Source organism: Muntiacus reevesi, chromosome 1, assembly GCF_963930625.1.
Source record: "Muntiacus reevesi chromosome 1, mMunRee1.1, whole genome shotgun sequence".
In the NCBI taxonomy this organism is placed as follows: domain Eukaryota; kingdom Metazoa; phylum Chordata; class Mammalia; order Artiodactyla; family Cervidae; genus Muntiacus; species Muntiacus reevesi.
This window is the reverse complement of record NC_089249.1, coordinates 158,165,051-158,170,792: the sequence shown is the minus strand read 5'-3', so window position 1 is coordinate 158,170,792 and position 5,742 is coordinate 158,165,051. Positions and strand designations below refer to the sequence as shown.

At 50.6% G+C, this 5,742-nt stretch overlaps 1 pseudogene; it reads right to left on the bottom strand.

The window, feature by feature from the left end:
* Window positions 1–1,755: 1,755 nt before the first annotated feature.
* LOC136150193 (nascent polypeptide-associated complex subunit alpha pseudogene) lies at window positions 1,756–2,348 on the bottom strand (annotated as a pseudogene).
* Between the last annotated feature and the right edge of the window lie 3,394 nt (window positions 2,349–5,742).

Genomic DNA, 5,742 nt, shown 5'->3' with positions numbered 1-5,742 from the left:
AACCAAAATTACATAAGAATGAATTTTTAGAGAAAACTCCCTGGTAACCACTGTTGAGGTTGAGGAATATGGACTATGGTTTCATGGTTGTAAATTCTGCCCCTTCTGAGATGGGTCTCTGGTGCACGCCTGCCATCATCAGCATCTGTATCACTGTTGCCTGGTGCCCTGGGCATGTCAGTTTTGGCTGGGGAAGGTGGCAGAGTGACATTAAAGGGTGACTTCCTGGAAGAGATGGTGCTTGAATCAGACTTTAAGGCAGGGTGAGGTATGAGGATGCAAAGAGGGACTTTTGGAGAAGGACTCAGGCTGGGACCATGTGGGGAATTAGCACTGTTCCCAAAGTAGTCCCTGCCTGATGGCTGGGGGCATATACACCTCTAGGGTTCAAGTCTAAAGCCATTAGTGGGCTTCAGTCCAGGAACTGGACAGGTGTGGAAGGAAGGGAACTGAGCTTTAGGGGAGAGGCAAGAGAGGGGGAATTCTGGCCCTGGGACTTGAGGATATCTTTATATTGCCCTGAGGATAGACCATCTGGAGACACATCCTTCCTGCTGCTGATGAAGAAGGTCTGAGAAGAAGGTCACAGCCTTGGGAGTTGGGCCATGGGCCTCATGCTCACTCCTACAAAGCCTTGTCAAAACTCAGATCTCCTTGCTTACCTGAGGCTGGGATGCTGAGGCCTCACCAGAGTGTCTCCCATGCCACCCACTTTCCCCTCTGTCCTGGCCCTGGATAGAACTCTCTGCACGAGTGAAGAAATGGTTTCAGTAGGCATCCCTGGGGAGCAGAGCTCAGCGTACCATCCATATCTGACCCATGTGTGGAACTCAAGTCTAAGGTGCATCTACTCCTCTGATCCCTGGATTGCCAGGAGGCCAGTCAGGCAGGGCTAGAAGAACTTGTTATCCCACTTAAACACTAAGGGAAAGAACCTGACTCTGCCCTCTTTTGACTAAGACTCTATGGGTAGAATTGCATCTCTCTCTGAGGGCACATGCCCCTGAGAGCTCTGGAGTCAGAGGGAATGGGGAAGGTCTCTGTGAGAGGTGAGCTGGGGGACCAGTGGGCACCAAAGGTGAATTCCATTTAATCCTACCAGCTCTCCAAAGAGATCCTGCTGCCTCATAGGCTCCAGGGTTTGTGCACGTGTGTGTGAGCAGAGTGTGGAATGTGTAAGGGGCACATATAGCTTGAGGTTGCACAGGGATGTCTGTGTATGTACAACCCCAGTTGATACATGTATATGACATGTACAACCCCAGTTGTATCCATACTCCTGGCAGATGCACGTAGGAGTATGGATGCAACTGGGGTCTTTCCTACTGCCTGGAACAAGCTGGGTCTCTTCTTAGTCATTCTCTTCAGCTCCTGTAAAATCCTGTGTTTACAATTCATGTTCATGGCTGGCCACATAGAAGAAAAATTTCCTGTTGCCCCATGCTCTGAGAGTGACAAACCTGACCCCTTCTGTGCCACTTCGCTCCAGGGGACCCGTCAAACTTCCTGTCTAGGGCATACCCAGCTAACTCTACAGCTCCATTCCTGGTCAAACACAGTGTCTAACTGGCTACTTTTTTTTTTTTTTTTTTTCATTCAACAAGAATCTTTAACTTTATTAATGTTAGAAACAGGACAAACTTCAAAGTCAGCTGAAGTTACTCTTTTGAAGCACCAAAAAAGGTCCTTTATTCAGATGGTTATTGTTAATTCCATAATAGCACTTACCATATCATTACTGTTGTTCTTCAGGGTTCAGACTGCCTTTGTTCTTGACACATTTGCTTGTGACACGACCAATTCTATGTCCTTAACTTCCACACCTGTTTCATCAACCTCTTCCTCTTCACTCTCCTCTTATACAGTTAGAATCTGTGTGTTTTCCTGAATTTTGGAAACAGCTTCACTTTGAATGTTGAATTTCTCAGCAGCTGCTAGTTGTGCTTGCTGAGATAAATCCTCGATCTTGGCTTCCCTCAAAACTAAGTATTCAAACCTGGGCTCTTGTACACATCTGGTTTCTTGATGACAAAAAGGATATTCTTAGATGTCTGGCTAGTCACTCTAGTAACCCCTGTACCTGGTGAAGACCTAGTTTTGACATAGCCTTCCATGCCTTCTTTTCACTCCAGTTCTGTTTTGCTTTACTGACTGGTTCATCAGTTTCAGCTGCTGCTGCCAGCTGGGCTTGTGTGGTTGCTTGCATAGAATCCTGTTTCTCAAGCTCTGGTTTCTGTTCCAGACCTTGTCTCAGCCTGGGACTGTGGCAACTCCTGCTCTAGGGCAGGGACGTTTTCTGTGGCTTCACTGGGTGTTTTGTATGGGGAGTGCAGAACCAAGATGGGCATAGAAAGAGAGCAAGCGAGAGTGTGATCCAACCCTGTTGAAGAAGGAAGCCTTCCCCTGGTCACTTCTAGAAGCAGAATAAGCTAGCCTGGAGACCTAGGAACCTGGAGATGGGGAGAGGATTACTGGTCTGAAGGTCCCGGCTGCAGGCGCTGGCTGGGGAGAGGCCCCATCAGGAGGCACATGGCAATGTCACTGCGCAGCACAGTGCTGCTGGGAGGTCTCCTCTGGCACCAGGGCCCTGGTCTAGGAAGGGCAGGGGTGGGAGGGAGGAGGACCTGTGTGCAGAACCAGAAGAGAGCAGGGCTGGGTACAGAAAGGCTGGAGGAGGAGTTCAGGGGGCCTGGTTCTGGTCAGTGCCCAGGGTCAGGAGGACAGGCCCCAACATGGTCTCCAGGAATGGCAGAGCTGAAGAAGCATGTCCTCACTCAGAGTGGCCAGGCCGCATGCCAGGGACTCCAAGGTGCTGTCCTGTGGGGGGAGGTGCCACCAGCTGTCCTGGATTTGGATCTGACATCTGCTCCCAACAGCCAAGCCTTGTGCCCAGCTGGTTCCTCCCAGGCCTTCCAATTTAGCCACCCACTCTTGTCCTCAGAGGAATCAGGCCCTGCCTGTGAGGAAGGGGACTGGTGACCTGGCCAGGCTGAGCTCTGCTCAAATCTCTTCTGGGGTGAAGGAGACCCTTGTACCTGGCCAAGTCTGTAAAGTTTTCCCTGCTCAGCACAGGGTGGGTGTTGGCTGGGCCCCTCTACAGATGTGGTGAGGAAGCCACCACGGAAGAGCAGGAGGCTCCTGCCCTGACAGGTGCTGGTGTGAGCATCTTCCCTCTGAGCCTTTGGAGACGAGCCCTTTCTCCTGACTCAGCTGTCACGGGGGCCTCAGATACCAGGCAGGGTGTGGGGCATGAGAGACCCCAGAGTGTGAGGCTGCAGGGGGGCCAGGACATCCCCAGATGTCATCTCCCTTTCTCTTCTCCACTGTCTTCCCTCCCCTCCTCTCTCTTCTGTTTCATCCAGCTCTTTCAGAGAAGACACACACAGTCTATATCCAGGGAGGGCAAGAGAGGGGAAGCCACGTGACTGACACACAGGAAGACCCATCACACACGGGAAAGAGTGGGGGACAGGCTGATGGTGGTCACAGGACTTAGCAGGTCCAGCGACGGCTGCCCAGGTGTCCTCGTTCTCATCCCCAGATCAGGAGAACAAGCCTGTCTTATCTGAGTTGTTCATCTAATCACAAAGGTCCTGATGAAAGAGAAGGTGATGTGAAGACAGAAGCAAAGGGACCTTTGAAGATGTTGCTGGATTCATGTAGGGAGGAGGGTCCAGGAGTCAAGGAATGCAAGGATTGTAGTTTTAGATGCAGAAAGGGCAAGGAGCGGTATCCTGTCCTAGATCCCTGGAGAGGGGCCCCACCAACATGTTATTTTGTCCAGGGAAACGCCTTTCAGACTTCTCACTCCAGAGCCAACAGAGAATAACTTTGTGTTGTTCTAAGTCCCTAAGGCAGTGGCAAATTATTTTATCAGCAAAAGGAAGTGAATACAGGGACAGACGGGCAGGGAGAAGGGGAGAAACACAGGAAAGACTAGACAGACTGGAGGAGAGCAGACAATCAGGATACAGGTGGACAGTGGGTCAGATACAGAGGGTCAGAGACAGATGGAGAGATGAGCAGATAGGGAGCCTCCAGAAAGGTGAGAGGAGGACAGAAAGTCAGCTGGGCAGGAGGCAGAAGATGAGGCGCACTGGTGGCGGGCAGATCAAAGCAGGAAGTGGGCAACGAGGCAAGGACAGGAGAGAGTGACAGCAAGACAGGATGGCAGGCCGGGGCCCTCTGAGATTGTCCTTGTTCCTACAAGGATTAGAGGAGCTTCCTGAGCTGCAAGTTGATCCCATTTTTAGACTTCAATACAAGTCTTTGAATGAACATGGGCCCTGGAGCGATCTGGTAACAGCTCAAAGTGAAGCAAGGTCAGGGCCATGGCCACCTTCATCTCATTGATGGCAAACTGCTTTCCAGGGCAGTTCCTGGGCCAGCAGGGTAAATGAAATGAGAAGTGGTCTCAAACCCTGTTCTGAGTTAGGTAGGCATTGGCCACTGACCAGAAACAGGGCATTCAGGGCTGTCCTCCATGTGGACCAGCCCTGATCCCTTTCTTATTGACTACACTGAACTCGCCACCCAAGCCTTGGTCCACACTCCCCTGTGACCTTTGACAATACCTATGTCTCTGAGGACTCCTAACTCCTACTTCCGATCTCAGCAGCAGGGAATCCTTTTGGAGAGGATCAGCACACTAGGTCACAGAGGCAAGTCAGGTGAATCAGGAAATGTGAATCAGAGCTCTGTTCACTCGCCCACAGGCAGTTTCTGGTTTCAGGCCGGGCAGGGCAGTGTAGGGGGTAAGAAGTGCCACATTTCCAGGCTGTCACCATCGAAGGCAGACCAACAGGGTTCCAAATCCCCTGAGAAAACAAGAGTGGGCTAGGTAAGGAATCAGAATGGCAACTACGAGACTTTCTGGAGAGGGCACGGGTTAGTGACCTTGAACCTGCTGGACCATTTGCCTCCCAATTAATGGTTTGGCCTCCTCGGTCAATCTGCCTCTGGAGTCTTCCTATTCTATTCTGGAAATGACCCCCTAGCCATCCCTTGGTCTCCTCATCTGTCCTTTTCAGTCTCCTTGCCTCATTACCTTCTACTGAAGCCATAGTGGCTCCAGGCCTCCCATGCCCTCCATCACAGAGAGGACACATCCCAGTGCCTAGCTGCATCACAGCCTTATCTGGATTGTTCCTCATTCACCTGGGGTCTGCCCAGCTCCTCTTCCTGACTCAACTGCCATTAAGGTCCCCTCCCCTGACCTCTGCCAGCCATATATGCACAAAGCCCAAGCCAGTGACCACCCACTCCCATCCCCTCTGTTGGCTGCACCTCATCCTTCCTGGACCCCAAACACCATTAGTGTTAACTCAAGGCCACATCACCATGCAGTGTCCAGGACAGTGCCAGAAACATGGAACCTTCTACAATCTGCTTAGTGAATGAAAGAGTAAAGAAGTCATGAACATATGATTTCTGTCTTATAAGGTAGAACCTCTACAACATGAGAATGCTGCCTATCTGTCTTAGATAGCAGTATTTGTCTCTTGATTGTGAGCTCTTCAAAGCAGGGAAAATGCCTTTCATCCCCCCCCCCCCACCCCCCACATCTCTTAAGAAAGGACTTGGCATACAGAGACAGGCTTAATAAATAGCTTTATATTTGAACAAAATGAATTGAAAAAAATTAAATATTAATTGTGCCCTAGGAACTGAGTTATGTAATATCCCCTGTTCTCAAGTGGCAGCTGCCTGATTTGCAACCAGTGTCTACAAGGAAGAACACAA